The 11,663-nt window shown below is 39.7% G+C and overlaps 1 long non-coding RNA gene across 1 annotated transcript in view; it reads right to left on the bottom strand.

Moving 5' to 3' along the window:
* Window positions 1-7,443: 7,443 nt before the first annotated feature.
* LOC144308521 (uncharacterized) overlaps window positions 7,444-11,663 on the bottom strand; it is a 129,322-nt gene continuing 125,102 nt past the window's right edge. Inside the window, exon 4 of the long non-coding RNA XR_013374999.1 lies at window positions 7,444-8,266. This is a non-coding gene — a long non-coding RNA (uncharacterized LOC144308521). The remainder of the gene's footprint in view (window positions 8,267-11,663) is intronic.

Here is an 11,663-nt window from a genome sequence, read left to right as displayed (position 1 = left end):
ACCATCCCGTTTTCCCAGCTTTCACTGGTTAGTGTCCCCTGATTGGTAACTGGCTCTATTCACCCACGGTCTGGTGGCTGGAGAGCCAGCTGAGTGCCTTGCAGATGGAATACCCAGCTTCTCCCACCTCAAGATGTTTCTTTAGCTATGAGACAGGTGAAACTCTAGAGCCACTGAAGCGCTTGGCAAATCATATCATGGCTGTGGATTTGGGACAACTTGAGGATCTTAGAATAGAGGCCCGAAGGGCTTCAAATCTAGCTGTGTTCACAGGCTCGCCATTAGATCTGCATGTCTCCAGGAGAGTCCTAGCTGTCGGGTCTCCCACAAATAGGATCTATGACCTGATATTCTTCCCTGATCTGTCCTAATTGTTTTATTTTTTGTAATAGTTTTATTGAAATATAATTCATACCAAAATCACCCATTTAATGTGTGCTATTCAATGATTTTTAACCTATTCGCAAGCTTGTGCAACCCACACCACTATCTAATTTTAGAACATTTTCATCACCCCAAAAAGAAAGCTTGTGCCCATCAAGCAGTGGCTTCCCATTTCCCTTCCTCCCAGCCCCTGTCAACCATCAATCAGCTTTCTGTCTCTGTGGACTTGCCTGTCTAGAGATTTTATATAAATAGAAACTTAGGGGCACCTGGGTGACTGTAGTTGAGCATCTGCCTTTGGCTCAGGTTGTGATCCCAGGGTCCTGGGATCGAGTCCCACATTGGGCTCCCTGCAGGGAGCCTGCTTCTCCCTCTTCCTATGTCTCTGCCTCTCTCTGTGTGTCTCTCATGAAAAAATCAACAAAATCATTTAAAAAATAAAAAAATAGAAACATACAGTGTGTGATCTTTTACAAATCCTTTCTTTCACCAAGTGTTTTTGAGGTTCATCCACACTACAGCATGTTTCAGTACTGCACTCTTGTTTATGGCTGACTAAATATGTCCATTGTATAGACACACCACTTTTTGTTTATTCAGTCACCTGTCAATGGACATTTGGGTAATTTCCACCATTTTTTTTTGCTACAATGAATAATGTTGCTATGAATACTCATGTACAAGTTCCTGTGAGAACGAACGCTCTCTCTTCTCTGGGAGTGGAATGGCTGGGTTGTAAGGTACCTCTGTATTTAACCTGTCAGGGAAATCTGGATGCATTTAATAGAAAATCAATTCTTAATTATCAGCATGTAAATTTTTTACTTTATGGATTATTCACTCTCCAGCTTAATCTCACACTTGCATCCCTGCTATTCACATATCCCATGATAATTTGGTGTCTAATTAGGAAATAAAAGCAAATTTAATGATTAACCCAATCACAAATGAAATTAGGCAACTGAAAATAACAATTAAGAAAAAGAATACATGTAAATTTTGCATAATGAGGAACTGTCCATTATTATTTAATTTATACACTGTCCTTTTTATTTAATTAGGTCAAAAATTCTTACCCTAATCAATTTGAAAAATCAAGTACACTACTTATGTCTTATTAGTTTTATTTCTGCGGTCATTTTAGAAAGACGGTCAAAGGAACTAGTTGGACTTTAATAATTTTTTAGACTTCCTTTTTGCTATAGTGCAGACCACTAGCCTCTTTAACTTCCTGTGCTGCTGTCTGAGTGACTCATTTTCTTGAGTTGGCCTCACAAAGATGTGCCTGAGTTCCTTGCTCGAGTTGGTGTTTTATTTATTTTTTTAAAGATTTATTTATTTTTTATTCATGATAGACACAGAGAGAGGCAGAGACATAGGCAGAGGGAGAAGCAGACTCCCTGCCAGGAGCCTGATGTGGGACTCGATCCCGGACCTCGGGATCATGCCCCAAGCCAACAGACGCTCAACCGCTGAACTACCCAAGCATCCCTTATTTTTATTATTTAAAGGTTTTATTTGTTTATTTGAGTGAGAGAGAAATACCAAGAGAGAGCAGGAGTCAGAGAAGAGGAAGAAGCAGGCTACCCACTGAGCAGGGAGCCCAATGTGTGGCTTGATCTCATGACCCCAAGATAATGACCTGAGCCAAAACCAAGAGTCAGATGCTCAACCAACTAAACGACCCAGACGCCCCAAGATGGTATTTTTTTTAAGATTTTATATGAGGGAGAGAAAAGGAACAGGGGGAGGGAGAAGGGAGAGGGAGAAGTAGACTCCCCACTGAGGAGCCCAACACAGGACTCAATCCCAGGACTTGGGGATCATGACCCAAGTGGAAGGCAGATGCTTAACTGACTGAGCCACTCAGCATCCCCACCCACTTTTTAAATATTTTTATTTATTTGAGAAAGAGGATGCCAGTGAGAGAGAGCAGGGGCAGGGGAGAGTGGCAGAAGAAGAAGGAGAGGGGTAGCCTGGGTGGCTCAGCGGTTTAGTGCCGCCTTTGGCCCACGGAGTGATCCTGGAGTCCCAGGATCTAGTTCCACGTCGGGCTCCCTGCATGGGGCCTGCTTCTCCCTCTGCCTGTGTCTCTGCCTCTCGCTCTCCCTCTGTGTCTCTCATGAATAAATAAATAAAACCTTTAAAAACAAAAGGAACTGGCTGAGGAGTTGCCTGGCTGGCTCAGTTGGTAGAGCATGCGACTCTTGATCTTGGGAGTTGTGAATTCGAGCCCCGTATTGGGTGTGAGATTACTTAAAAATAAAATCTTTAGGGGCATCTGAGTGGCTCAGTCAGTGAAGCATCCAACTCTTGATCTCAGCTCAGGTCTTGATCTCAGGGTCATGAGTTCAAGCCCCACATTGGGCTCTACACTGGGCGTGGAGCCAACTTAAAAAAAATAAATAAAAGGAACTGGCTGGATTAGTTAACACTGGCCCCTTCCATTCTCTTCCTACCTTTACCCCAACTTGAGCACTAACCTTCCTACTCACCCCAATTCTATACTCCTTTATTCTCCCACACTGATACCACTCGAGAAAAAGGCACAGGAACATGGAAGGAAATGCATAAAAGAGTGATTCTCAGATAGGTTAGCATGATAGAAAAATCTTGAGTAGCTCCCTGCTTCAGCTCCCCACTACTCAGCTCCCATCTCTTTTTTTTTTTTTTTTTTTTTTTAGCTCCCATCTCTTGATAACACTATATAGGTAGTACCTGTTCTGTGTTGGAGTGAGGAATTTATCTTTGGGGATCTAAAATCTCACTAAAGTTTTATTTTAGAAGTTTTCTTAAACTCTGTCTACATAGGCAAAAGGCAAACTGCATTTGACAGCTATGCTGATTATCTTGGTAATTAAGGCAAAATACTTGGCTTTGGGTAAAAATACAATTCCTGTGTTAAAGTTTTAAAATTCTATATACTACCTAAATTCAGATGATTGCAATCATTCCATGGTCCTTAGGATTCACATTGGGGCTTCTGGGTCTTTTAGTAATTAGAACCCAGCTAATGAAATAGACTTTTACCAAATCTCACTCAATGTTAAAAATAAAAGCATATTTTCATAAGTATAGGAGATACTTACTTTTTTTTTCTCCTTCAAGCCTTTTATTTTCCGAGTTGTTACAAAAAAACCACAAACAAAACGTGAAAAACAGAGAGGACAAAGCCTCAGCATCAGCCTGAGACCAGAGACCAGGGACATGGGAGGAGCTGCAGGCTGGGCCTTGCTAGGTCTGCAGGTCAAAGGATGGAAGGTCCCGAGGCCTCTGGGAGTGTCAGTTTGAAGGGGGAGGGGCAGGTCTCTTAAAAAAAATATATATATATATACTGTACACATCTCTATGAAGCATTCTGTGTCAGGACAGAAGTCAGACGCGGAGTCAGTGAGTGCCAGTCATTGGAGCTGGAAGCTTCTCCTACTCCTCGGACCAGCCTCTGCAGGGCACACTAGCTCGGCCATGCTCCATATTTTATTTTATTTTATTTTATTTTTTTTCCCATATTTTATTGTATTTCATTTTAGAGCAATTGGTTTGAAAAATGCCTTAAAATCCTATTAAAATGAAGTGAAGGGGTGCCGGGGGTTTCATTCAGTGAAGTGTCTGCCTTCAGCTCAGGTCATGATCCCAGGATCCTGAGATGGAGCCCCACATCAGGCTCCCTGCTCAGCTGGGAGTCTGCTTCCCTCTCTCCCTCTGCCTCTTCCCCCTGCTCAGGCATTCTCTCTCTCTCTCTCTCTCTCTCCCTCTCTCTCTCTCAAATAAATAATAAAATATTTTTTAAACATTTATTTATTTATTTATTTATTTATTTATTTATTTATTTATTCATGAGAGACGCAGAGAGAGAGGCAGAGACAGAAGCAGGCCCCACGCAGGGAGCCAGATGTGGGACTCGATCCCAGATCTCCAGGATCAGGCCCGGGGCTGAAGGCTGCACTAAACCGCTGAGCCACCCAGGCTGTCCCAATAAAATATTTTTAAAAATGAGGTGAAAGACTTCCTACTAAGGCAGCATCCTCCCAGACATATATCTGTGTGTGTGACGCAGCAGTGACTATAGTTTACAATGAACCAGTCATGAAAAGTCACCACGATCTATTTTAGGCAAGGCCCTCTTCCTTTGACTGTCATGGAATCTGAAAGTATAAAAATTTCTCTTTTTTTGAGATTTATTTACTTATTTGAGAGAGAGAGGAGGGGCAGAGGGATATGGAGAGAGAGAATCTCAAGCACACACCCCGCTGAGTGCTGAGCCCAATGCAGGGCTTGATCCCACGCCCTGAGATCATGACCTGAGCCAAAACCAAGAGTCCGACACTCAACAGACTGTTCCACCCAGGCACCCCAATACTAAATTTTCTATCATACATAACACAAGATACTAGAAAAATAAGACCTTTACCCTCCAGTTAATTTTTTTAAGTTTATATTTTTCTGATTTTAAAAATAATTCATATTCATTGTGGAAAATGTAGAAAATAGAATGTGCCTTTTGACCCACCCATTCCATTTCTAGGAATCTATTCTTGCACATGAGCTCAATGATTTATGATGTGTATGAATGTTTACAGTAGTGTTGTTTATAACAACAAAATATTGGAAACAACAAAAATGTCCATCAAAAGGGAAATAGCCTAATTATAGTATCTTCATGCTATCCAATTACTGTATCTACATACTACAAAAATGAATTTTAAAAAAAGATTTTATTTATTTTTCCATGAGAGACACACAGAGAGAGGCAGAGACATAGGCAGAGGGAGAAGCAGGCTCCCTGTGAGGAGTCTGATGTGAGATTTGATCCTAGGACCCCGGGATTATGACCTGAGCTAAAGGCAGACACTCAACCACTAAGCCACCCAGGTGCCCCCAAAATAATGTTAATCTACATGAAGCGTCATAGAATGATTTCTGATACATATATTCCTTTAAGATTAATTATATCTGGGACACCCGCGTGGCTCAGGGGTTAAGTGTCTGCCTTCAACCCAGGGCGTGATCTTGGAGTCCCAGGATCGAGTCCTACATCAGGCTCCCTGCATGGAGCCTGCTTCTCCCTCTGCCTGTGTCTCTGCCTCTCTCTGTGTGTCTCTCATGAATAAATAAATAAAATCTTTTTTAAAAAAGATTAATTATGGGGATCCCTGGGTGGCGCAGCGGTTTGGCGCCTGCCTTTGGCCCAGGGCGTGATCCTGGAGACCCGGGATCGAATCCCACGTCGGGCTCCCGGTGCATGGAGCCTGCTTCTCCCTCTGCCTGTGTCTCTGCCTCTCTCTCTCTCTCTGTGACTATCGTAAATAAATAAAAATTTAAAAAAAAGATTAATTATATCTATATCACAACCAGTGTTGCTTTTCCTTTTGTAGAGGTTGAGTCTTGATAGTTCTAGGAAAATACGTAGTCTTAATTCACAGCAAAAGAAACAGCTTTGAGTAGGATAACTTATAAAGTAAATGCAATCCCTCTTTGTGTCTGGTAGAAACGTTCTCTTTACCAACATAGCTTCCATTTTCTGCTTTCTTTGTGTCAGAGTTGGCAGGGGGTGTCCTGTGTTAATTTTTATCAAAGTAGCATAAACACAAAGTTAAAAATATGAAATAGTACAGGGGCACCTGGGTGGCTCAGTTGGTTCAGCATCTGACTCTGTTTCAGCTAGGGTCATAATGTCAGGGTTGTGGGATCAAGCCCTGTGTCGAGCCCTGCATCAGGCTCTGCACTCAGCATAGAGTCTGCTTAAGGACTCTCTCTCCCTCTGTCCCTCCTCCCCACTCTCTCTCTCTCTCTCTAAAATCAATCAATCCTTAAAAAATATGAAATATTACAGACTTTTAATGAAATGCACTTGTCCCCTGCCCCACTCTTCTGCATTTTCAAATATGTTACCTAGAAAAAACATTTTTAACCATTGCTCTTTTTAACTCTTCGGTTGGTTACCCGCTTTAATGCTAAATAGCACATACCTCACTTAAAAAACTCAAATCATACCAAAAATGCTTATAAAGCATCAGTCTCCTGACACATCTCCTCTATTTCTTTTTTTTAAGATTTTATTTTTAAGTAATTTCTATACCGAAGGTGGGGCTCGAACTCACAACCCCAAGATCGAGAGTCACATGCTCTACTGACTGAGCCCAGGTGCCCCTCCTTTACTACCATTCCTGCAAAAGTAATCAATTTATTGTCCATTTTCCTATTTTATTTGATAAGGTAATAATTCATTTGGTTCAAAAATTGCAAGTACAAAACAAGTATATACTGTCTCACTCCCTCTTCCCGTCCACCCCATTTGTGTCTATTTCTTATGTGTTCTCCTGGTGTCTGTGCAAATATATATTCTTCCCTCCTTTGTAACAAGCAAGCTTCATACTCTAAATACTGTTCTGCACATGGCTTCTTAACATTTAACAAAATATCTTTTCATATTGGTACATGAAGAGCTTCCTTATTTTTGACAGCTGCATAATATTCCTGTCAGGTAGCCCCACCAAAGTTTAACTAGGCTCTTACTGTTGGACACTGGGATTATTTTCAGTCTTTTTTTATTTTTTTTAATTTTCAGTCTTTTAATTGATATACAATTCTTTAAAAATAAGACCACAGACCTGGAAATTTGGGGGATATAAATTTGGACATTTACTAAAAACAACTTCTTTCAGGAAGAGATAAGGAGACAAAGGAACTCCCACCCAGAAGTTAACCCGGTATCTTTTATACCTGAGCACAATCTAAGTACTCTCCCATAAACCTTTTCAGGGATAGTTGTAGGATCCATAGGAAAGGCAGGCCCTTGCACCTGCAAATAAACACCTTTCAAAAGGCTGATAATATATATTTGAAAAGCTACATACCTTTTGCAAACAAGAGGTAAAACCAGGTAAATATGCTTTTATTTTTTATTTTTTAAAGATTTTATTTATTCATTCATGAGAGGCACAGAGAGAGAGAGAGGCAGAGACACAGGCAGAGGGAGAAGCAGGCTCCATGCAGGGAGCCTGATGTGGGACTCGATCCCGGGACTCCAGGATCGTGACCTGAGCCAAAGGCGATGCTCAGCCGCTGACCACCCAGGGATCCCCAGTAAATATGCTTTTAACAAAAGACAAAAATATTTTTGAGGGGGACTTCGGGCAGCTCAGTCGGTAGAGCATGCAGCTTTTGATCTCGTGGTTTTGAGTTCAAGCCCCACATTGGGGTAGAGATTATTTAAAAATAAAATATTAAAAAATATATATATTTTAAGGAGTGCCTCACTGACTCAATTGGTGATCTCAGGGTTGTAAGTTTGAGCCCCACATTGGGGTAAAGATTATATAAAAATTAAAAAGTTAAAAGGAAACATTTCTGCACACATTAAAAAAATACTTTTTTGAAAATAAGAGTCAGAATAAGAAAGTGGAGTGTGATGGTAAATATATATATAAAGGTTTATAAACTTCATTTAAGAAAAGGCTTCCCTTGTTTGTTGAGTTTGTAAAGTAAATATGTGTTTATGAGGGCTGAAAATGAGAACCATTTTCAAAATGTTTAAGCTAATCTTGACTGTATTTACTGTGATATTTCCAAATAATATTATATGCATATTATTATTTCTTGATTTGTCCATTTGAGACATCATCCATTCACTTCTTTTTCTTGGTAAAAGTATATACTAGAAGTTTATTTCATTTGTTATACTAGAGCTTACATGTAACATAAAAAATAAAACATAGTTTATCAAGATTTTTATAGTTGCAAGGTCTTTATAGTTTAGGAACTGAGTAAGGACATAAAAGTTAAGGGATTCCTGTCTGGCTCAGTTTGTGAAGTGTGTGACTCTTGTTCTTTGTGGGTTGTGAGGTTGTGGGTTCGACTCTCACACTGGGTATAGACGTTGCTGAAAAATAAAATTATAAAAAAGACAAAAGTTAATACATTAAAAATGGAATTAATTGTATTTTAATGTTAGGCATAAATATGTTCTTCAGCATATTCCCTAAATGTTCCTTGTTTTATCCTGATTTCTTCTTTTTTAAATATAATTTAGGGGCGCCTGGGTGGCTCAATTGGTTAAGTCACTGACTCTTGATTTCAGCTCAGGTCCTGATCTCAGGGTCCTAGGATGGAGCCCTGGATCAGGCTCCATGCTCAGCAAGGAGTCTGCTTCAGGATTCCCTCTCTCCATCTGCCCCCCATGCCCTCCTCACTTGCTCTCTCTAAAATAAATAAATCTTTTAAAAAATATTTTATTTATTTATGGAAGAGAGAGAGAGAGAGGCAGAGACATAGGCAGAGAGAGAAGCAGACTCCCTGCCAGGAGCTCCATATGGGACTTGATCCCAGGACCCCAGGATCATGCCCTGAACCAAAGGCAGATGCTCAACCACTGAGTCACCCAGGTACCCCTAAAATAAATAAATATTTTGAAAGATAGAATTTACATTTTAGAGCAGTTTTCATTTACAGCAATATTGAACAGTAGGTACAGAGATTTCCCACATATACCCCCTACATACCCCCACAAATGTGTATACTCAATCATTATTAACCTCCCCCACCAGAGTGGTAAATTTGTTACAAATGACAAAACAACACTGACACACCATAACCACTCGAAGTCCAAAGTTTACATTAAGGTTCACTGTTGGTGTGGTACATTCTATGGGTTTGGACAAATACATAATGATATGTATCCACCTTTATGGTATCATACAGATTATTTTCACTGTCCTAAAAATCCACTGTGCTCCACTTACTTATTTGTCTTCCCCTTGCCCCTCATTGCTCCCACCTCTAGTAACCACTGATCATTTTCCCAACACCATAATTTAGCTTTTTCCAGAATGTCATATAGTTCTAATCATACAGTATATAGCCTTTGCAGGCTGGCTTCCTTCTTTCACTTAGATATATGCATTAAAGTTCCTCCATGTCTTTTTCATGACTCAATAGTTCATTTCTTTTAAACCCTGGATAAAGAAATAGAAATAGGGATCCCTGGGTGGCGCAGCGGTTTGGTGCCTGCCTTTGGCCCAGGGTGTGATCCTGGAGACCCGGGATCGAGTCCCGCGTCGGGCTCCTGGTGCATGGAGCCTGCTTGTGTCTCTGCCTCTGTCTCTCTCTCTGTGATTATCATGAATAAATTAAAAAAAAAGAAATAGAAATAAAGAACACAGTAAAGGTGGCTACACAGAGAAATTTCAAAAAAGAGTAAAGCATATTTTTATTTGTAGCTCTTTTCTTATCCTATCTTAGGATAAGAAAGCATCCTATCTTAGGATGCTTATTAAAAGCAACTGCATCAAAAAAAAAAGATAAAAGCAACTGCATCAAGCAGTAATTATGAAATCCTGCTAATGAGCTTCTAATGTATAATGATGTAATTTGCATGGCAATAACAGCACAAAGTTGGGGGTAGGAAACAAGTTACATAAGAATAACTTTTCTATAGTTCTGAAATTAAGCAATTGTTAATCCAAACTAGATAGTTATAAATTAAGATGCTAATTGTAATACCCGGAGCAACCACTAAGAAAATCATTCAAAAATATCGTTAATATAAGAAATGACACGAGCAGGGCAGCCCCGGTGGCGCAGCAGTTTAGCGCCTGCCTTTGGCCCAGGGCGTGATCCTGGAGACCCTTAATCGAGTCCCATGTCGGGCTCTTTGCATGGTGCCTGCTTCTCTCTCTGCCTGTGTCTCTGCCTCTCTTTCTCTCTCTCTCTCTCTGAATAAATAAATATGAATAAATAAATAAAGTCTTAAAAAAAAAAAAAGTAATGACACGGGCAGCCCGAGTGGCTCCACTAAACCGCTCCACGGTTTAGTGCCGCCTTCGGTCCAGGGCCTGATCCTGGAGACCCGGGATCGGGTCCCTCGTGGGCTCCTTGCACGGAGCCTGCTTCTCCCTCTGCCTGTGTCTCTCATGAATAAATAAATAAAAACTTTTTAAAAAAGAAAGAAATGAAAAGAGGTGCCTGGCTGGCCCAGTAGATGGAGCATGCAACTCTTGATCTCAGGGTTGTAAGTTCGAGCCCCACATTGGGTGTGGAGATTACTTAAAAATAAAAATCCTTAAATAAAAAGAAATGACAAGAGAATTAACATAGTACACTAGAAAATATCTACTTAAAAGAAGGTAGTAATGGAAGGATAGAGGAATAAGGCATAAAAGATGAAAAACAAACATATGAGGAAAATTTGCAGATGTAAATCCTACTTTATCAGTAACTACACTGAATTTAAATGTATTAAACATGTCGTAGGCAGAGATTCACAGAATAGGTAAGAAAAAATGATCCAACTTGATGCTGTCTGCAAGAGCCACTCTTAGATTCAAAAACACAAATAGGTTGAAAGTGAATAGGTGAGAAATGATATACCTTGCAATCAGTAAGCAATAAAAAGCTGGAATGGCTACATTAATATCAGACAAAAATAGACTTTAAGTCAAAAATTATCACTATAGAAAAAGGATATTTTATAATGATAAGAGAGTCTATCTGAAAGAAGATATAACAGTTTTAACATATAGTCACCTAAAAAAAAAAATAACATATAGTCACCTAACAGCAGAGCCTCAAAATACATTAAGCAAAACTGACAGAATTAAAGGGAGAAATGGATGATTCAACGATAATAGTTGGAGTTTTCAATATCCTACTTTAATAATGGATAGAACAAGTAAACAGAATATCAACAAGGAAAGAGGCCTTGAACAACACTATAAACCAAGTAGAAATAACAGAAACCTTTGGAACACCCCACTCAACAACCACAGGATCCACATTCTTCTCAAGTGCACATGGAACATTGTCCAGAATGGACCATATGTTAAATTATAAAATAAGTCTCTGTAAGTTTGAAAGAATTTATATCAGAGGTGCCTGGGTGGGTATCTCAGTTGGTTGAGCATCTAGCTTTTGATTTCAGCTCAGGTCATTACCTCAGTGCTGTGAGATTGAGCCCCGCATTGGGCTCCGAGCTCAGTGGGGAGTCAGCTTGAGATTCTTTCCCTCTGCCCCTCCCCCTACTCACACTTGCACTCTTTCTCTCTAAAATAAATAAAACCTTAAAAAAAGAAAAAAGAAAGAATTTATATCATACAAAATATGTTTTCTATTCACAATGGAATGGAAACAAAAATCAATAACAGAAGGAAATTGGGAAAATTCATAAATATACAGATACTAAACAACACACTAGTAGATTATCAATGGTTCAAATAAGAAATCACAATGGAAATTAAAAAAATACTTTGAGATGAATAAAAACTAAAATACAACATACAAAA

The sequence above is a fragment of the Canis aureus genome, chromosome X (genome assembly GCF_053574225.1).
Source record: "Canis aureus isolate CA01 chromosome X, VMU_Caureus_v.1.0, whole genome shotgun sequence".
In the NCBI taxonomy this organism is placed as follows: Eukaryota; Metazoa; Chordata; class Mammalia; order Carnivora; family Canidae; genus Canis; species Canis aureus.
The sequence above is the reverse complement of the archived record's forward strand: the minus strand, read 5'-3'. Positions and strand labels throughout refer to the sequence as shown.